Here is a 22443-nt window from a genome sequence, read left to right as displayed (position 1 = left end):
TCACAGTGCAGAGCCTGCTTAGGATTCTTTCCCTCTCTCTGCCCCTCCACATTCTCTCTCTCTCTCTCTCTCTCTCTCTCTCAAAATAAACAAATAAACTTTAAAAAAAATACTGTAATTCTGTATTGGTTTGCTAAGGCTGCCATACGAATACCACAGACTGGGTGGCTTAAACAACCAGAAATTTATTTTCTCACTATTTTGGAGACTTAGAAGTCTGAGAGCAAGGTAGGGGCAGGTTTAGAATCTTCTGAGTCCTCTCTCCTTGGTTCATCGATGACCGTCTTTGGTCTCCCTTCTGTGCATGTCAGTGTTCTAATCTCTTCTTCCTTTATTTTATTTCATTTCTTAAATTGTTTTAATGTTTATTTTTGAGACAGAGAGAGAGACAGAGTGCGAGCAGGGGAGGGGCAGAGAAAGAGAGAGACACAGAATCTGAAGCAGGCTCCAGGCTCTGAGCTGTCAGCACAGAGCTCGATGCAGGTCTTGAAACCCACGAGCCGTGAGATCATGACCTGAGTTGAAGTTGGACGCTTAACTTACTGAGCCACCCAGGCGCCCCATCTCTTCTTCTTATAATAACAGTCATATGGACAGGGCCCATCCATATGACCTCATCTTACCTAATCTGCCTCTTGAAAGGCCCTATCTCCCAATAAGTCACATTCTGAGGTACTGGGGGTTTGGGACTTCAACCTATAAATTTTGGGAGAGACACAATTCAGCCTGTAACAATGACAGAAAGTTGCCTTGGAGCCAGAGGAGTTTGACTAGAAAGGGACATGAGGGAACACTTTAGGGTAGAAATTATGTAGTAATTCTATATTTTAATTGTTCTCTGTCTTAGTTTGTCAATGACATGGGGTACATACATTTGTCAAAACTCATTGAAGTGAATACTTAAGATGAATGCATTTAATTATATGTAAATTATACCTCGACAATTCATTTAAAATGAAAACCTTCACAATATTTTTAGAATTTTGAATCCTAAAAATAATAATTGTTCATTGTAGAACATTTAAATTATAAAATAAGTGAAAAACAAACTATAATTACCTATAATGCTACCCTTGCCAGAATCTTGTTATATGTCATTAAGACATATACATATTACATATTTGTACATACATATCTTCTAATGGCAAAATACAATACTCACGTTTTTGCAACCTGTTTTTTCTGACTTGCCAAGATCAACGCTATTTATTGTCATTAAGTTTTATCTTATTACTTCATTTTGAATAATTTCACAAATTGTGGGCCATCATTTAATTGGCTGGTCTCAGTTGTTTGATATTTAGGTCATTTGATATTTCTCTTCTTATCATAAGCAAAGCCATGCATTTTTTTTTTAATTTTTTTTTTAACGTTTATTTATTTTTGAGACAGAGAGAGACAGAGCATGAACGGGGGAGGGGCAGAGAGAGAGGGAGACACAGAATCAGAAACAGGCTCCAGGCTCCGATCCTTCAGCCCAGAGCCTGACGCAGGGCTCGAACTCACGGACCGCGAGATCATGACCTGGCTGAAGTCGGACGCTTAACCGACTGCGCCACCCAGGTGCCCCAGCCATGCATTTTTATAGTTAAATCTGTGCACAAATCTATAATTATTTTCTTATGCATTCTAGAGGTAGAATTTCTGGGTCAAAGGTTAGATTTTAAGGCGTTTGCTATCTCTATGTAATACATAGAAAATTGTTATCTATGGTATCACTTATTACTGGAAAAACTTATAGGAAGTATAAAAAGCATAATTAAAAGATGTATTTAGAAACATGTTTGCCAATTGAGAAGAGGAAAATGGTAGCCCTCTGCTGCTCTAGCTGGCATTTCTTTGAAGGCTTCCACCAACCTATCCTTCCGGTCTTGGCTAAGAAGAGATTGGACTCAAAATTTTAACATGACTAAGTTCAAAGGATGGAGCAGGAGCAAAGATGGATGACTTCTGACTCTCCAAATCTCCCTGCCCCAGGGTCAACCGGCTAATACTGGCTCTGACACTAAACAGATCCCCAGGCAAGGGGAGTTTCTGAAGCACATCCTTAGTTCAATTACAGCCCTGGCCAGTGGGTAGGAAAAATGCCTCAGTGCCCAAAAATCCCGGTCCAACTTCAGGCAGTTAACACCTAGGAAAGTGAACTCATTCACACCGAAGGGATATGAGCTAGTATGGCCGACACCCATTCCATCATCATCTCCTTCTGAAGCGGAGAGATCTATTAACACTTTCGTCCAGTTACTGAGCTCTCCCTTAGGGAATCAACAGCAACAACAACAACAAAAAGAAAAACATCAATAGTCAAGGAGCATCAGTCTAAAATGAAGGAAGACTGAGGCCAAGTAAATGCTTTTTTAGCACTTACAGAAAAACAAAGCACTAACTGGTTGGGAGAGGAACAGATTTTTCTTTTCTACAACATTCCAAGCTCTTGCTCACGCCCCTGACTTTTGCTACACTTTCCTGATGGGGGGGAAAGTCTGTTCATCCTTCAGTCTGAAAGAAAACCTTGAGACTGGAAGTCTCCATAAAGGCAGAGCTCTTGGTGCCGGTAAAAGAACAATGTCGTGTATTGTGAACATGAGAATTGATGAGGTCAGAACCACCCCAGGGACATGAAAAGATATATTTATGTAAGAGGCAGTAAAATTTGTCTGCAATTACGTTTTACCAAAACCCTCAAATCTGTTGTTTGGTTTTAAGCAGATGTTGAAAAGGTTTATCCTGGATTCTGTCTTTATTGATAGGATGTCTTTTGATCTGCAGCCAAATAAGAAATCTGGATGTTATTTTGGATTTGGAAATTTCCTTTAAATAAACATATTAGTTAAGTATGTAAATCTGCTTATCATCACTTTGGGCATATTGCCAGAGTGGGAAACATCTGGGGCCTGGTGTCAGCCGACTTATTAATTCACACTTAGAGTATGTTTCACCCACGTTATTGCTGAATAATGTTATCTTGATTGCCTAAGTCAGCTGTGTCTTGACAACAGTTCGTTACAAGTTGGAGGTTTAAATTTTGACTCATGAGAAATCCACCAGGCAAGGCCTGTCTGGGCCCAGCGATTTGGGCTTCCAGCCCCCTTCAGGATTGATTTCGGAAATTAATTGTTAACATTTTGGATTATGAATGGTGGAGATCTGTGTTATTTATCTGAACTGGCCAGCATGTAATTCTGGGAAGGGATTATATGACCTCCTCCTGATAAGCACCGAAGTGGGGTCATTAATACAACTTTCTGCCGTAAAGCTCTTGCCATTTTATGGAAGTGCCTTTCCCTCCAGTTAAAACGATACTCAGTCGACTTCAACCTTTAAGTCTAGAGTGAATCATTTTTGTCTGGTGGGCTGGTGGGTGATGAATGGCTGCAGCCTAGCATTCTCACTAATACAGGTAACAGAGCATATAAATCCAGAGAGTTCTGTGATCCTCACACACTTCCAGGCCAGGAAATGAGCACCAGGGAATGGATGTGTTTGGAGAGCACCCTAATGAAGGAAGACTTTGTGCTCAACAGAGAAAATGGTTCTAGGCATTGGTTGATGGAACAGCTGGAATTCATGGTCCAAGGTCCAGGAGAAGTGAATTAGGAGAAAGGGGAATTTCAGAGAAGCTATGATTATTTGTGTCTTCTGGATGGTCCTTACACACCATCTGCAAGACTTCCTTCATGTATTAGCTAGGGCGGGGAGTACTAGCTACTGTAACAAAGACCCCTTCAAATTCAACAATAAAAATAAAAAACTTGTGGGGTGCAGTAAAAGCAATAGTAAGAGGGGATGTTTATTGCAATCAATGCTTACATTAAAAAAGAAGAGGGGCACGTGGGTGGCTCAGTTGATTGAGTGTTGGACTCTTGATTTTGGCTCAGGTCATGATCCCAGGGTTGTGGGATTGAGCCCCGTGTCGGGCTCCACACTGAGCATGGAGCCTGCTTAAGATTTTCTCTCTCCCTCTCCCTCTGCTCCTCTCCATGTGCTCTCTCTCTCTCTAAAAATTAAAAAAAAATAATAAGAAGAAATAAATAAAGAAGAAAGTTATCGAATAAAGATGTAACTTTACACCTCAAGGAGCTAGAAAAAGAAGAGTGAACTAAGTCCCAAATTAGCACAAGGAAGGAAGATTTTGGCTACCATGAAGTACAATGGAGGGGAACATTGTAGAGTAGTGAGGTAGGAAGTGTTGGGCAGGAGCAGGCCTATATTGGGTAAGGTAATCAAGGATGACCTCACAGAGGAGCTGCTGTTTGAACTGAGACTTGACAGATGGGGAGGAGCCTGCCATGACAGAAAAAAAACAGCAAATGGCAAGACCCAGAGGCAGAAACAAGCCTGGCATGGTGGAGGACATTAAAGAATGTGCAGCTAGGAATAAGGTGGGGGGGCTTTCTAGGGAAGAAGCTGAAGGGACGTCAATCACACAGGGTCATAAGACGATGTTATGGAGTTTGCATTTCATAATGCAAGAAAGGGGGCAAGTGACAGGAAATAAATTGAAGCTCTTCACTACTTTCCCCCTTATCACCCTAGTTTGCATTACTGCCTCCTTTGCTCTGTCACTTTCATGTCCAGTAGCTTCAACCAAATGTTCTCCCTCATACACAGGTTTCTCTGTTTCTGCAGAGCGTACCTGCCCCTCCCCCTTTGACCCTGTTCATTTATTTACCTTCTGAATGTCTTCTCTTTGGCATCCAATTTCCCAATATGGTGTTTTCTCTACTCTGCAGACTTGCAATCTAATGAGGAAGGAAGGTTTGAATGGTTCTGGACCTCATTCTGACAATTGGCAATTGTCGAATGCCACACCAGTTGTCTAGTTAGAGGAGATTGACCAATTGAACCCATGTCTTCCTTTTCTCATGAATGTCATTCATTACGTTGGACTTTCCCTTGAGCCTTTCAGGGAAAGAGATGAGCCTATGAGTGAGGAGGAGCAAGAAGGAAGAATGGAAAGATTAGGAGCTGTTGAGGCCTGGGAGAGTTTAGAGAGAAGAGTAAATGTCAACCAGATATGCCCTCGCCTGACCTCTGGGCTGAGAGAAGTTATCTCCAGCCACTGAGTATATTTCTCTTTCCGTCCTCAACAGGATCTTCTTCTTTCTGACTTTGTCTGTGGATTTGAGAAAAAAAAACAACCATTTAGGAACTTAAAATGTAAACTCACTTAGGGTAGAGAAAGTCTGGTTATCCTCTGATTAAAGAATAAAAATAATGGTGTCCTTTCTCTCCCTACACACACACACACACACACACACACACACACACACACAATTTGTCAACAGCTGGTCAGAATTGGTTGCTGGATTCCACTCCGCTATAGTTCAGGTAGATTCTATCTTTTTACTAGAGTGGAATGTGACTCCTCTGGGGTTCTTACTTTAGTTTTTCATCTTTTCTTTCTTTCTTTTTTAAATAAAATAAATTATAGGAATAATGCAGCAAGTTACAGCAACGAATGATTGGAGTCTTAGAGGACAAGAAGGAAGGTGGATCTGGGCTTCTTGCCTAGAAAGCGCACATGCCTTTTATCTTAGAAAGAAAGAGTTGACACTTAATTTCAGGTTTCTATAGCAAGGAGGATAATATGAGCCTCAGATTTTTCCAGATTCTCTTGAGGAAGATGGCTCAGGGTGGTTTCTGAGGATACCTTAGATACTCAAGCTTACTTGTTCACCTATTGTGATGGTTGGAGAAGCTTCTTATATTCCTGCTGAGGAATTAGGCCAAGTTAGGCAAGATCCCCATACAGATGACTTCAGAGAGTCAAGAACGAATATATCCTTTGCTCTTCAAAACGTGATTTGAGAACCAGACAAATATTATGCAATCATTAAGAATTTATTGATCACCCACTCACCATTGGATCCATACCAGACAGACAGGATCTCTAACAGTAATATCTAGTTGAGGAATGGAGGCACATCTTTGTTGTATTAGGATTCCTTTCATCTCAAATGATGGAAAACCTAATCCTAACTAAAACAAAAATAATAATATTAATAATAAATTACTGATATGTATGAGTGAAAAACCCAGGGTTAGGGTTGTGTGTTATTAGTTAGTTGTTAATGAATGATAACTCACCTCAACATATAGTAGCTTAGCACAACTACTTATTTAGCTCAAAATCTGTGGATCGGCAATCAAAGCTGGGTTCAGTTGGATGGTTATTCCAGTCTCCTGTGCTCCCTCATTCATTTCAGTCTCCACTGGCCTGTTAGTTGTGGATGGGCTTCTGACGGTCGGCTGGGCTGCTTGGCTGTCCTCCACAACATCTCTCACCTCCTAACAGACTAGTCCAGGCTTAGCTGCATGGTGGCAGGATTCTGAGATAGAGTGATAGCACACACCATCACTTCTGCTGCATCGCATTGGCTGAAGCAAGTCACGAGACCATCTGGATTCCAGGGGTAGGAAAAAATCTCCACCTCTTGACGCTCTCAGTAAGAGAATGTGCAAAACCACAAAAGGTTTGGATGCAGAGAAGTGTAGAATCTTGTTTATATTTTTCCCCAATCCATCTCATTAAGGCTGGCTTTAGGTAAGGTTGTCCTGGGGCCTTGAGCAATGTCATCATTCTACTCTGTTGACTTCAGCCTCGGGCTCCACCGTAGCTGCAGCAGTTCTAGGCTCCCACATTCAACTCTAGTGGAAAAGAACAGCCCACCTGATCACTTACCGCATCTCAGTCTTATTGGTTAACTGCGCATATAACTAAACCAATCTGTGTGGCCAGTGCATTGCACTGCATTGATTGACCCAGGCCTGGTCACGTGTTCCATCCTTGTGCTGGGAATGGAGTGCCATGGAACATGTAATAAAGCCTTCAAAATTGGTGGCTCTTGCTCGAAGGAATAATGGGTGCTGCAGGTGATAGTCATGAGGGTGAAATGAGAACAGACATCCATAACATGCCCATCACGGAACACGACACATTTGCTGAGGCTCCATTTGCTGGTTATGTAGGATAATGCAGTAGGTTAGAAGTTCAACGCATCCACATCTGAATCCAGATCTTCAGATACCAAACCCTACATTTTGGCTTGAATTATTTTTCTCCTCAACACAGGGCATAATTCTACCTGATACGAGGGTTAGACGGTCCTGCCTGGAGGGGCTTTTACTTTGTAATAGAAACATCACCCTGATGGCAGCTTTGGCTTTTCGCGATCATCTTCTACAAGTTGTGGGATCAATACACTTTCAAACACTTGCCCATTCACCAAGGCATTATCTCCCCAAACTTCTTTGTCCCTGCTTATATTTGTCAACTTTACAATCCTTTTATTACCAGCAAAAGCTTTGGGAAGCAACAAATAAAAGCAGGGATTATAAAAGGATTCTTATTAAAGCATTCTTTCTTTGAGCACAGAGTACAATGGCCTCCGTTCTCCCCTTGTGAAAAGATGTGTTTTCTTGTTTAATTAGAACAGACCTCTATTCCATTAGAAGAGGACAAGTAGGGCAGCAGGATTGAGACTCCAGGCCCCAATGGAAAAAAAAGGGGGGGGTATTTATTTCAGCTCCAGCCAACTTTAAAAGCATATTGTAACTTTGTGAAATAGTCTATCATATTTGGGATGAATGAATACATGTAAAGCACCACATCCCTGCCACATAATTGGTCATAGTCCCCACTTTTTGTTGTTGGTTTTGTTTTTGTTGTTGTTGTTCCTTTGCAATTAGAGCTTGTGTTGGAGAAATGCAAAGCCAAGTGCATCAATTAGGGTCCTAGCAGGAAACAGATGGTACACTCAATTTGGATAATTCTAGGGGAGCTTAGTAAAGGAATTATTTTCAAAGATGGGAGCAGGGTTAAAGGAAACCACAAGGGACAGTGCTGTACCCCAGAGTTAGCAGTGTGGGGAATTGTCTCACTTAGAGCAGGGGTTGGCAAACTACAGCCATGGGCCAAATCTGGCCCACGACCTGTTAATGAGAATAAAGCTTTATTGAAACATGCCTATTGTCTGCAACTGCTTTTGCAGTTCAGAGGCAGAGTTGAATATTGTATCAGATCGCTTCTCTGCCTTTTGGCTAAGATCAAGTGAATATTGCGTCAGAGACTGTTTGGCCTCTAACACCTAAAATATTTACTTTGGCCCCTTACAGAAAAATGTTACATCAGGGCTGGGATAATGCATGGACCCAAGCATCACAACTGCTTTAACTTTTGCAACTAGCCACCCTAACTTGCCTTAGTCTCAGCCTGATTTGCTGATCTTGGGTGCAGAGAGTAGTTATATGGAGACAGCTGCCTGGCAGGAGCTGTGGCTTTCTAGAGACAGATGTAACCAATACATGGCAACTGTACAGATGAGGAGATGGTGTACAAACCATACAACCTGCCTCCAAATCCTCAAATGGCCTCATTCACTTGGAAGGCGCAGGGCCAGGGAGCCAGTTGATCGGGTCCATAAAGATCAGCTTCCTGGGGAACAGGGTAGTTTGAAGAAAGGTGCAGAGCATCCTCTGGGGCAGACCTGAGGACAGGCAAGAAGAGAGGTAAGTGGGAGAACTTGCTCCAAATCCTAAGGGCCCCCAGCAATCGTTCAGCCCAAAGAAACTGCATTAGCAACACATCAAGTTGTTTCGATATATACAATTGTTTTGAAATATACAATATACAAAATTTTGATTTGTAAAGTATATCTCAGTAAAGCAAGAAGAAAAAAAAAGACACTGCATTAAAAATTGGAAGGGACGTTTGCTGGCTTATTTATTCAAACACTTATTTTACTCTTCCAAAACAGGAAACCCATCCCAGTTCTGAGTTATATAAAGACAGGTGAACCTTTCCTTCCCCATCCACACATCACATGTATCATGAAGTGGCCATTCTGTGACTGTGCACTTAAAGTGTGTTTTCCCCACTGTGGGCTCTACCATTCAACAATCTATTCCCATACCCAGTCCAGTGCCTACTATAGAGCAGTAGTTCAACAAATGTGTGTTGAATAAGTTCACTGAAGACAGAATACGTGAAATACTTTGCACCTAAAGATGACAGTATGTCTACGGGATGAAGGGTATACGGGCAAAAGGGAAACATGAAAAGTAGTAATGTGGAGATCCTCTTATCAGAAGCAATTGGGACAAACAGCTGGAATTTGGAATGATTAAAAAAACACATTGCTTAAATATGTAACTTTTTTTTTTTAATTTTTTTTTCAACGTTTATTTATTTTTGGGACAGAGAGAGACAGAGCATGAACGGGGGAGGGGCAGAGAGAGAGGGAGACACAGAATCAGAAACAGGCTCCAGGCTCTGAGCCATCAGCCCAGAGCCCGACGCGGGGCTCGAACTCACGGACCGCAAGATCGTGACCTGGCTGAAGTCGGACGCCCAACCGACTGCGCCACCCAGGCGCCCCCTTTTTTTTTTTTTTTTTTTTGAGCCGCATGTCAGGCTCCACACTGAGAGTGCCAAGCCTGCTTACAATTCTCTCTCTCTCTCCCTCTCTGCCCCTCCCCGACTCGCACGTGTGCACGCGTGCACGCGCGCGCGCACACACACACACACACACATACACTCTCTCTCTCTCTCTCTCAAAATAAATAAATTAGAAAAAAAAAAGAAATGATACATGGAGAATCTTTAGGAACAAGGAAACTTGAGAAATGTCTATTTCCTGCCTTAGTTCCTCAGTTTCTCCTTTCTCTTCCCTCTCCATTTTTCTAAACTCTCCCTGAAGGAAGGGATGAGGGTTTTAGGGTCAGGTGTGGGCTATCTCTGCCTGTCCTATATCCTCTATCCCTAGCCACATCAGGTGATAGGCCAGTAGAAGCCGGAGTGAATGCTGATCACTCAAGGTCATCTCAAGGCCATCTCCAGTAGTTGCTATGAGAACTCCTGAAAAGCATCCCTCTGGGGAACTTGTCTAAGTGTCTTCAGGAAAGGCTCTGTGGTATCCAGCAATGCTGATTCTTCTCGAACTTCTACCTGCACCTGTATCACCAAGGGATCTTGTGAACTGCAGATTGTGATTCTTTAGTTCTAAAGGGGGGCCCAAGATTCTATACTTCTGAAAAGCTTTCAGGTGATAACAAAGCTGCCTGTCTTTGGACCGTGCTTTGAGTAGTGAGATTCCGGGGTGGGGGTGGGGGTGGAAATGAGGATACAGGGCCATGAACTTCAGTAACAATCTTGGATCTACTACCGGGGGAATTGCAAAGCTTGGGCAAAATGCTTATCTTTTCCAAAACTCCATTTCCTCATCTATAAAGCAGCAACAATAATCATACCACCCCCATGATGTTGTTGCAAGACTTAAATGAGATCACATACGTGAAAAACTTTGTTAACCGGAAAGCCCTGCGAAACAGGAGTTATGAGTAGCTCTTCCGACTGAAAGCACCAAGCTCTCTCTCTCTCAACCAGAAGAGAAGCACTAACTCTAGCCCAGGTACACATATGTGTGGGCAGGGAGCTTGATGGGAGGGTTGGGGGTGGCCCCAAAGCTAAGGAAAGTTGGTATAAATGGTTGGCGTGAAGGCATCTTAACCAAATAGAACCTGTTAAACCAGGCCACAAGCAGTGAGACCCCACTTCTTCTTACGGGATGCGGTGATAAAGAAATTACATAGTTATTTGAGAGGAACATAAATAAAGATTAATAGGTTAATGAGTTATTTTCCTTTCATTACTACACTATTGTACTTTATTATAATTGCTTTGCACTCATTTAATTAAATTTGAACCGGGGCCAACACAAGATAATTTGTTTTCCCTGTACTGAACAATGAGTATGCAGATTGGATGTACTGAAGCAGTAATCAGCCCTCTGTTTGCAACACTTTCCTACTCTGAGTAGACATTATAATTGATAATTTGATTGTTGCAGCACTCTGTGCAATATATTTTAAAGCAACATTAACATAATGGAAATTATGTTGTGAGCTTAATCTCAGCTTTTCACTGAGCGGCTATCTGGCTCCTCGGTAAAAACCAGTGAGGGTCTGACAGCAGCAGATCTTCGTCTGTCTCCGTCTCTTTCTTTCTCTTTTTCTCTCTCCCTGCCTCTCTCCCTCCTTTCTTTCTTTCTTTCTTTCTTTCTTTCTTTCTTTCTTTCTTTCTTTCTTTCTTTCTTTCTTTCTTTCCATTCTCTTCTTTCCTGCTCCTTCCTCCCTCTTTTTCATCCTTCTTGTTCCCACACTTTTTCAATTTCCTCTTCCTTTCTTTTCCTTCCGTCCCTCCTCCCATAACCACATCCACTTTCTTCGCTTGCTAGCTTCTCTGGATCCACCGAAGAAGGCCGAAGGATGACACAGGGAGTGCTGAAGGCCGAGAGCAACCACTCCCCAGCTGCATTTCCTAATTTTGACACCCTCCCACATCTGGGGCATTTGGGAAAAGCCTTTCCCAGAAACAACCGAATGAGAAATTACTCAAGGTGGTTGGCCCGACAGCCAGCTGTATACTCTGTGCTGTTGATACATGTAATGGATTGATTCACATGGTGGTCGTGCGCTCTTTGAGGGCATCGCTGCAAATTTTGGCAGATGTGGGGGAAAAGCCGCTGACATTTCCTTTGTCTAAAATCCATTCTTCCCTCGGAGCTGCAAACACTTTCTTGAAAAGATGCAGCATTTACTCTTCTGCATACATTCTGGGAACTCCTTCTCTCTCCGGCCCAAGGGTTTCCTGTCCCACAGTGGAAACTAGGTGTGACATTTTGTTTAATAATCCCGGGCCAGAGAGCTTGAGCACAGGTGGGGAAGCCCTGTGTCCAGGTGACTTCTGTTGAATTTTCATGACTCTGTAAATATTTGTTTCTGTGTTTGTTCTGGGAGGAAAAACACCTGTGAGTGGTTGGAAACGACCGTGTTGGTTTTGGAAGAGCCTCGGGAGGGGATTCTGAGAGTTCTTTGTCCTCCTCCAAACTGTCCGGGCCCTGATTTGTTACAAAAACCAAATTTTTTTGAAGGAAAGCCTGCTCTTAAATCTCCTTGCTCTTTCTAGGGCCTGTGCAGCCACACTCTGGTCTCCTATTATATTTTCAAACTCCCGGTCAGTGTGGAGGCAAAATGCCACAACCCAGAGCGTGTTCCTTGGGTGTGGGCAACTTTGCAGAGAAGGCAGATGTATCTCTGGAATGCAGTCACTGACTCCGGGGAACGCTTGAGTGTCAGCAGTGACTCTGAGTGTCTTGCATGGGTTTCCCCCCCACCCCTTCTCTTTCTGTGTTTTTATTTTGCATAGAAACTTGCACTAGAATTTGATTTATTCACACACCAATTACCCAGTTCAGAAGCAGCACTTCTAAATTCGATTTTCCACTCACAGGCTCCTTATCTGGTCCGGGAGGGCATCTTATATATAGCTTCTCATTTGCCTCAGACGGACTTCTCTCGGCTGGGTTTACTGTTCTAATTATTACTATTATTTTTTAATGCTTATTGTTTTACAGAAAAGGGGCCAAAGACTGGTGTTTTGACATTCCATCCCATTAAAAGGAAGAAGAAGGAAAAGGAACGAAGAGAAAACTCCAATCTGCCCGCATGAAGTGTGCTTCCTCTTGTTCAGATGCCATGTTTACATTGAGATGCCCACAGCTGGGATGTGGTCCCAGCCTACAGACACAATCCTGGCTTCTTGCATCAGCCCCCCCCCACCCCCCACGGTCCCCAGCCTCCAGGGACATTGCTAAGGAAGCCTGCTCCCAAACAGGGGCCCGCAGGCGGATTCATGGAGCGCAGGTATCGGTCTTGAGGTGTCGGGCAGTTTCCCGCTATGAGAAACCAGGGCAGAGAGGCTCTCTCTCCAGGTCCTGGCCACGGATTCCTGGCATCTGCAGCCTATACAGACATCATCACACTTTAGGATACTCGGCTTGGCTCCTCGATTTGTATCTATCATAATTTGGTTTCTAGGACTAGGATTCAAGTGCAAGTGACTTCTTTGGAGATGATCCCGGCGCACACCAGGAGGGGAATGAGGAATTGAGACGAGGCAGAAGGACAATCAATGAACGATGTGTCATCAAGCCAGCGGGCAGTTGGGGAACTCCAGAAGCCACTGCAGAACGAGCACCACGGAGTTAAGCCACTGAGGAAGAGGAAGCAGGTGGCTATTTATACAGATGCTCTTGTCAATCACTGGCTGAGGGTTATTCCTTGGGTGGTGGTGGGCTGGCGGGGGGCGGGGAGGCATTGATTCTCTGGGATGTGTGCCCAGCTGCACACGGGGGCGGGACAGGCTCTGGGTGCCCGAGAAGGATCTCAGGTGAGATGCAGACGATGGCAATTGGCAGGTGGGCCATTGCAATGCACACGAGACACGAGGCTAAAGCTCGAGAGGATGGCAGGGTGCGTCCTGGCAGCCTCTGCTGGAGCTTTGCCCGCTAGCCTCTGCCTAGATCGTACGGTAGTCCCCCCGACCTCTCTGCACTCGCTTTCGGAGCTACCTGTGGCCAACTGCGGTTCAGAAGCAGACGGTGCTCCTTTTGACGCAGATTCAGAAGGTCGGTGGTGATGCTGCATCGGGTCACGTGCCCAGGTCATTCACCTCACTGCATCTTGTCACCTAGGCAGTTCATTGTCTCACATCATGGCAAGACGCAGAAAGGTGAGCGCAGTGAAAGAGGATATCTTGAGAGAGAGAGAGAGAGACCACATTCCCATCACTTTTATGACGGTAAATTGTTAGAATTATCCTACCTTATAATTAGTTATTGTTGTGAATCCCTTACTGTGCCTAATTTGTGAATCACACTCTGTCATAGATATATACGTACAGGAAGAAAACACAGGATATTTGCAGTCTGGTACTATCTTTGGTTTCAGGCATCCATTGAGGGGCCTGGAACGTACCCCCCCACACGTAAGGGGGCACTCCTGTGCCTACAACGACAAAGATGTGTGCTGAGCTCGTGCATCTGTGTTCCGTAGTGCCCGCCTGGACACGAATATTTATCATCCATTCAGCCCTCTCGGTGGATGTAATGCTAAGCACACCGCGAAGTCAGCCCCCTCAGTCTTTACGACAACGCCACGGGTAGGTACCGTTATCTACACCTCATACATGAGGAAGGGAAGGCACTGGGGTGTTGAGCAACTCGCTGAAATGGTAGCATCAGGGTATTCAAACTTACAGCCTGGCACCAGAGACCTTCCCTTGGGGTGCTGCACTGGACTGCCCCTCACAACTTTCCAGTTCAAATCTGGAAGCTCTGGAGACCACAGCTCCCCCAACTATCACCGCCATTTATTGACTCCATCACCTGCGTCCCATCCTCCAGTTCACGGTCTTTCTTACTTTCGTTCCGTTGTGTCGACTTCCTCACTGGGGCTGAGTGGTATGCGTTGTTCGCCCCATCCTAGAGCTCAGGAGAGTGAGGTTCAGAGAAGTGAACTTGCACAGCTGGTGGGTGGAGAGTCAGGGTTCAGACAGAGGCACGTGCACACCAGACCCCCCAAGCCATGGCTCCAAGATGCGTTTTTCACCCGGCGCCACCGCAGCAGGGAGCAAGCAAGGAAGGAAGGACATCCAAGAGAGTAGCACCCCCTGACTTGCCTCAGAGCAGGCAGAGGGGTCAAGGGCCAGGCAAGAAAGGAAGGTCATTAAGGAAATCACGGACCCTCCCCCCACCCCACCCCCCTATCACGGATGTGACATAATGAGGCGAGGTGGTTGCTATTTCCTAACCAACTCTGATAATATCCAAAGTGCTTTATAATCTACTTCCCTTTCACCTGGCACACTGGCCAGACTACCTTGATGCAGTGGAGCCTGCCAGGCTGTCAGAAGCCACCCCTCCAATACTTTTTTGAAAACCCTTCCATCAGCCCCCTGAGATTAACAACACAGCCCCACGGTGTCCCACAAGTTGGACTTTGGGGGTTGCGTGCATGTGCACGAGGACAACAGCCATACCCTGCCCAGGGCGCGTGGGGGTGCTGGAACAAGTGGGAGAAGGTAGGGCTAGCCCGGGTTCCACCAAAAGACATGCTGGGCACTCAGGGTGGTGCTTATGGAGGAGCTTCCTTATCTCTTACCTTTCCTTCCCTAGCACCTTCTCCCCTTTTCTTCTCCCTTTGTCTCTTGCTTCTTTTATTTCCTTTCTGGAAAAGGAAGCCCCGTGTGGTAGAACAAGCACTGTCCAGGAAGTCCAGAGACCTGGCTGTATAGTCAGCAAAAAATGAAAGATGCCTTGTTCAAGGGCGGCAGTCCCAGCCCTGGGTTTCTGTCGCCGACCAGCCAAATAGCCGCCTTCTTCTCTCTAGATTTCAGCCCCCAGATTGTAAGCACAGGACAGATGCATTAGATCAGGGCTTCAGGCTTTTTGAAACGATAAAGTTTATTTACAACTGTTTGCAATTACAGTAAAACCTTGGTTTGTCAGCATAGTTCGTTCTGGAGACTTGCTTGAAATCCAAAGCACTTGCCTATCAAAGCGAATTTCAAGAACCGTTGGCTCAGTTGTGATCCTGTGACGTTCGGTGCCACCTACTACTCGTATTGCAAGACACTGCTGGTTTATCAAGTTAAAATTGATTGGAAATGTTTGCTCGTCTTGAGGAATGCTCGCAGAACAAGTTACCTGCAATCCAAGGTTTTACTGTATTTTTGAGCCTATACTTTGCAGATAGTAGATTTTACATTAAAAAAAAAAATTTCAAGACTATTGGCCTTCCTTGAAAAAAAATAGATCCGGTCACACGGGACCTACAGTCTTCATGCTAGTTGTCTGTTGGCACTCAGTTCCTTTGCCTCTTCTAGATGGAGCATGCGTTCACCACCCAGAGCTCACAGTCACTTGGTCTTACCCCCACCCTGCTCCTGGGTTTGTTAGAGGCTGGGGAAAAGACAGAACCCACAGGCACCTCAGAAGCTCCCAAAAATGCATATGGATAAAGGATTTCTTTTTTTTTTTTATTTTAATGTTTATTTTTGAGACAATGCGAGAGACAGAGTGCAAGCAGTGGAGGGACAGACAGAGGGAGACACAGACTCTGAAGCGGGCTCCAGGCTCTGAGCTGTCAGCCCAGAGCCAGACGCGGGGCTCGAACTCACGAACCGAGCCGTGAGATCGTGACCCCAGCCGAAGCCGGACGCTTAACCGACTGAGCCACTCAGGAGCCCCCGGACAGAGGATTTCTAAGCCTTGCCTTCTCTGTGTGAGAAAGCCTGAAAACAAGGCGAAACAAAAAGCCAGCCCAACCCGACACTGAGTGCAGCCAGTGGCAGAAATGCCATGTCCTGCACACACCATTTTCAAGGTGTCTTCACACATGGGAGCTCCGGGATTCTCCCACCCGGGGAGGCGCAGGTGCCAGGTTCCTGCTCAGCACATTGCAAGATGAGGAACCTGAGCTGCAGGGAGGGGAGGTGACGCGCCCACAGTCACAATGCTGCCATTGTCAAGGGCTGAATCAAACTCGGGTTTGCTCCCTCCTGCCCAGTGCTCCTTCCCCTCTACCAGGAAGTCTCTCTGTCTCAATTTGAATACTAGCTGTTTCCCCACTACATTGTCCATTTGGTTCCTCTAACAGCTTGGCAGGTGTGCTGGGCAGCTGCTACTAAACCCATTTCAACAGATGAGGAAACTGTGGTGGTGTGGCCTGTTGGCATAAAAGCAAAGCAAGAAATTTTCCCTGGCATAACTGGAGGGAGAATGGGAGGGGTGAATCTCACTCTCTCCCCTCCCCCTCCCCTCTCTCCCCCCCCTCTCTCTGGGTGGGGGAAAGGGGGACCCTATTACACTCCCCCCGCCTCCTCTTTTTCTTCTTAAGAGAGAAAAAAAAGGGGCAGAGAAAAGGAAAGATTAAAAAGTACCAAACACCAATCCTACTCACTTTGCAAATTTGGAAACAGCAGTCCTGGATTCTTTTCTCTTTTTCTTCCCTCCCTTCCTTCTTTTCTTTTTACTATGAAAACAAAGAATTATCTAATGGCATTTGAGCTTTTCAAGACACTGCATGGATTTCTCGGTGGTTCTTACCCAAATACATAAAAGGCAGAGTGGGATGCTGAGTTGTACTTCCCAAGTTAGGATACTGAATCAGTCATGGAACTAACAAGCACGGTTTCACACACTGGCTTAGAAACGACAGTCAGAGGGAACCCCAGATCACTTGGGATTTCAGAGCGAACCAAGCTAAGTCTCTCAGAATTGTTGTTCTGGTTTGGGGAACATCTACAATGTGCCAGGTATCTCCTGGGTACTTTATAGACAAAACCTTTAAATCCACAAAATATACCTAGGAGGGCATTTGTTATCTGCATTTCCCTACTGAGGAATCGGAGGTGGGCCAAAAATGTCTAGAATGCTGCCCAAGGTCATCCCACAAGCCTGGGTCTGATTTTAAAACCCACATTCCCTCTACCACACTGAGTTTGCAATAGAAAAAAAAAATGCACCCCCTCCACCAATAGTCCTGTGAGCCAGGGCCTTTCCTTAATCCATTTATCCCCAGTGACTCTTTCTGTGTGTTTGGGGGGTTCCTACAAATCCTTTGGGGGTTGTCTGAAGGACAGATCATGTTTGGGCTACTTTGCCATCAAATAAACTTCAACAATATAATCAAAATCCTAAATAGTAGCCAATAGTGTATTGGAGTCAGCTCTCAGTTCTCCACTCATCTTAGGCTGTCACTTTTAATGTCCCTTTGGAAGGGATAAAGCCAGTTTAAACTAAGTAACGAACATTCAGGAAGCAAAACACCCATGCCACACCCTTGACATGGTGTACTAGGGAGGAGGGAGTAAACATTAACCAGAAAGCAAATACGGAAACATCAGAGAGGTGGTGCATGGAGCAAAAAGCAAGCAAAGTCGGGTAACAGTAGCTAAGCTCATGGACTTGGAAATCAGCCAAAGTCTGGGTTCAAATCCCTCCTTTGATACTTACTAGCTGCCTGGTATTAGGCAAATTACTTAACTGGTTTTAGCCTTAATTTTCTCTGTAAATCTGGGGTGATAATAATACGTTCCTCTGAGTCTTGTTATATAGATTAAATGTTATAATGTATAGAGCATGTTTGGGAGAGTGCCTGGCATTATTATTATGGGCTCAATCAATGATAGCTGTTATTATATACAATCAAACTGCATTTAACCTATTTTCAGACTCTCTCCTCTCAAATTTCGTCACTATGCTCATATTTCAAGAAAAAGGTCACATCGGAGGTTTTTTTTATTATTATTATACTATTCTTTTTACATTTCTGGAGCATGTTCTGTGGTCACTACAGATGCGAGCTAAATTGCCCACAATGTGAATATTCGCCATAGCAATAAGAGTGGCTCCTCTATGAAAAGCAGGTGAGACTGTAAGCACAGAAGAAAGAGAGTGATATGTCCATTGCACTCAACCTGTGGAAGAGAGCAGGTGGGTAGGAAGCCAACAGGTTTTGGGAAATATATGCAGAATGGAACTTTGGGGAGAATGCCAACTGTCTCTCCACCCACGCCCCAGTCCTGGGTGGGGGCACCCCGGTCAATTGATATCACGCAGAAATGGAAACCGGCAGGGACTGGAAAAGAGCAGCCAGAAGACGTAGAGAAAATAAGCCCCTAGTTCACCAGAGGCAGGATGAAAGCTGACGCCACTCCTTCCTGAAAAGAGAAAATGAGGGTATCCGATAGAACAGTGCTTGGTATCTGCAATCAATGCAGCGATTCTGGCCGGGCACAAAAGTCTACTGTGCCATTTTGGATGCCCTATTATGAAAAGGATACTGTGCCATTAGTGAGGCCCAGTGCAGTACAGCCCAAGTGACCGGGGGGCACAAAGATCCACGGATATTTTAAAGGGGAAGTGAAAACAGACTGGCACTCTCCAGGAAACGAGACACAGAGAGGTGGGAATTCACAGAGGGACATGGCATCTGGAAGTGAAGACAGAATAAAAGCTAAAAAGGATATTGGAGTTCATTCGTCTGTCTCCCTGCCTATCTTCTGCTTCCTCTGAACCTAGGTTAAGGCAGGATGGTCCAAAAGACCATTTATTTATTAATGGGGGCACTTAAAAAAATACTAAGCATTTACCTGGGAACTAAACAGAGAACAGACAGGAGAATAATGAGTTATGGAATTAGGGTAAGAAATGCCTACAATGGGGCGCCTGGGTGGCTCAGCTGGTTGAGTGTCTGAGTCTTGACTTTAGCTCAGGTCGGGATCTCGCGGTTCGTGGGATCAGGTCCCGAGTTGGGTTCCACTCTGACAGTGCGGAGCCCACCTGGGATTCTCTCTCTCCCCCTCTTTCCCATCCTCCACTTGTTCTTTCTCTCTCTCTCAAAATAAATAAACATTTTTTTTTAAAGTGCCTACAACAACCGTTCCAATGACTTTGGAATAGCGTCAAATAGCTGGAGAAAAGGAGAAAGGAAACCAAGAGATACTGAGCAATTGATATGCTTCAGAACTGGCTTTGAAGCCAAACACCTCAACCCTCACTCATTAGCTGTGGAACTTTGGGCAAGTCCCTCAACCTCTCTGAGCCTCAGGAACAATGTAAGCCCCGACTTCATTGTGTTTTTGTGAACATAAGAAATAACAATGTGTATGAAACACCTAGAATAGTGCCCACCATGGAATGGGCCCCCACAAAGTGGTGGGCATTGTTGCCGTTATTATCGGTGTCGTTCACGTAGCGCGCCGGGGAGAAGGGCCATGTTTTACACGTGAGGAAATCACGGCTCAGAGAGGTTAGATAATTTGCCCAAAGTTGCACAGGCAGTAAATAGTGGAACTTGTACTTGACTCCTGGTTTGTCTGACGTACCCCCTCCCCATCCCGCCCCATGGCAACTGATAAAAAGGAAGACAAAATCCTTGCTTCATCTATGCTTAATCCACGCTTCCTTCATAGATAATACATTTTCCAGGAACCTAACTCATTAGCACATACTTATATAGTTTCTACAGCTCTGAGGCCTCCGCAGGCCTCAGTGAAAACCTGACTTATATTTGGGGATCCTGGGAAATGGGTCCCAGGAAGCCAAAATAAGTAGAGCAATGGAGACTGCATGGTTGCAAATGGATAAAAATAGCATTTGAGACGATGGTTTGGAGAGAGAGGGGTCAGTTATTTGGCAAGTGACTACAGAGCATCTCTGAAGACTGGTAAAGCTTCTGTGCACACGGCCATGTTGCCTCCTTCAGCAAGCTTACTGTCCTTCTGGGACCTCTCTTCCTCCTTCTTTCTTGCTTCCCAGCTCAGAGCCTAGGTTTTGTTGAGGACAGTCTAACTCTAACAATGGATTGTGTTTGGCCTCAAGCAATCCGGACAACCCATTCTCCTTTGCCAGTGATAGGCCATGGATGGGTGTGTGTCCCAGTTTTAGCCAGGAGATGTAAGCAAATGTCTGCAGGAAACTCCTAGGCTCTCTTGCTCTGGCAAGAGGGGGTATGTGAGAAGAACCCTTCTTGGTTCCTGCTTGGTATGCTGGGTATGAAGATGTGATGCCTGGAGCCACAGAAGCTGTCCTGCAGTCATGAGGGGAGACATTGCTGATACATTGAGAATGGCAGATCAGGAAGAAAGAATGAGCCTAAGTTCTCAGTGACATCATTAAACTGCTGTGCCAATCCTGGAACCACTTGTTTCCATATACCTTGCTCTGTCAGTAAACTAAAGGTTTTTGTTGCCTTCCCATTGCTAGTTGGCATTTCTATTACCAGACCAATAAAATGAGACTACCCCGGAATGGGACCAGGCTATGTGTGTTTTAAATATTCCCAAATCACCCTAATAAGGTTAGGGTTCAGAACCACTTTTCTATCCCCTGAAAAGCTTAAGCATCGTGAGACGTGTTCCAGCTATTCCGAAGAGGAAAAGACTTCTTTCTGGGTGGATTAGCAGTGAAAACATTTGGGAGAAGGTAGCATTTGGTCTGACCTGGGTGGGATGGGTAGGATCTGAGCCTATGAGGATAAAAGAAAATGGTACCCGAGGGAGCAAAGCCCTGAGGAGCACAGGCTGCATATGGGGATGCTCAAGTAGCTCATCTTGGCTGCATCACAAGGCATGAAAAGTAGGCGATGAGGCTGGAGAGATGGTTTGGGACTGGACTGGGTATTGGGTGGTGGTTTAATGCCATGCTAAGGACTTGGCGCCCAAGACTGAGCTAGTTGCTAGAGATGATGAAAGAGAAGTTTAAGACCCAGGCTGGTCCCTGAAATGTTTCCAGAGTAGTGGGGATGTCAAGGGTTACTCGTGAAACTCTCGGGAAAACAAATGTGCCATATATAATTAAGCTCTCCAGGTGCCAGCACAGACAGAAATAGCTTTAGGATGTCAGAGTCGGGAGAGAATGGCGTGGGGTAGAACAGGATCGCGAAGCTGTAGGATGCTAGAGGCGGGTGGATACCTATTGGCACAGTGTCTCACTTTCTAAATGATACTGGAATGCTGTCTATGCCACTCCTGGGAAATGAGCCCTTGGACTCTGTCTAACCTCTTCTGGCACAAAGACTTCACTGGTTGGAATCTATTATGAGACAGTTTCAATGATCATCCAGTTTTTTATTACATCATACCAGAATCAATCTTTTTAAAGCTTTAGCCCACTGACCCTCGTTTTACTCTACTAGTCTAGGGTGAGATGAGTTGAATTACTGGTTCTACTACTCTGTAATGTTAATGCATTCAGCCCCTTCCCACAGTCTCGTAGTGAATAAAGTATATTTTCCTGACCCTTGACTTTGAGATGGCTTGATTCGAGCAATTGGGATGTTGGTGGATGTAATGCCAGCAGAGGCTCTTAATGTGTGTGTCCATTTGGGAAAGCACTTTTGTACTCTTCAATCACGATGAGGAAAATATTCCCAGGGGCACCTACTGATTTCCAAAGAAAAAGAAACACATGGGACGAAACTGACCCAAACCATGACCTTGATCCAAGCACAGCAGAGACCTCATCGGATCAGACAAAGTCCAGCTTACCTGTAGAGCTGCAAGAAGTAAACAGATGTGGTTAATAAGCACTCATGTGGCAACGGCTGACTAAGACATACAGCGACAAAGAACAGGTTTGCTCCCTTCACACCAGAATGCTCTTCAAATAGATGGAGGTCACTATTATTCCCCCCCCAAATATTATCATTTTGTTCTCATATATCCCAGTGCCGATAACCATTTCTTGTGTGGCGTGCGTTCCAAACCTTCCTGAATGTAATTGCTCACTCTTTCACCCAGAACTGAGCACACGGTACTCCAGACGTAATGTGCTCCTTGCAGAACCTATTAGGATTATCACTGCCCTTCAACTGAAAATAATACTTTATTACCACACATAAAATTGCTTTAAATAAAAAAAACCTAAAAACTTCTGTTGTTGGATCATATGGAGCTTTGGGTTGATTAACCCTCTGACCTTTTCTGAGTCAATCACTGTCAGTCTGGCTCTCTGAACCTATACTTACACAGTTGACGTTTTTTTTTGGATGTATTTAATATACAGATTCTATTACTCTTAAATTGTATATGGCTGT

The sequence above is a fragment of the Prionailurus bengalensis genome, chromosome E2 (genome assembly GCF_016509475.1).
Source record: "Prionailurus bengalensis isolate Pbe53 chromosome E2, Fcat_Pben_1.1_paternal_pri, whole genome shotgun sequence".
Taxonomy (NCBI): domain Eukaryota; kingdom Metazoa; phylum Chordata; class Mammalia; order Carnivora; family Felidae; genus Prionailurus; species Prionailurus bengalensis.
This window is presented reverse-complemented; position numbering follows the sequence as displayed.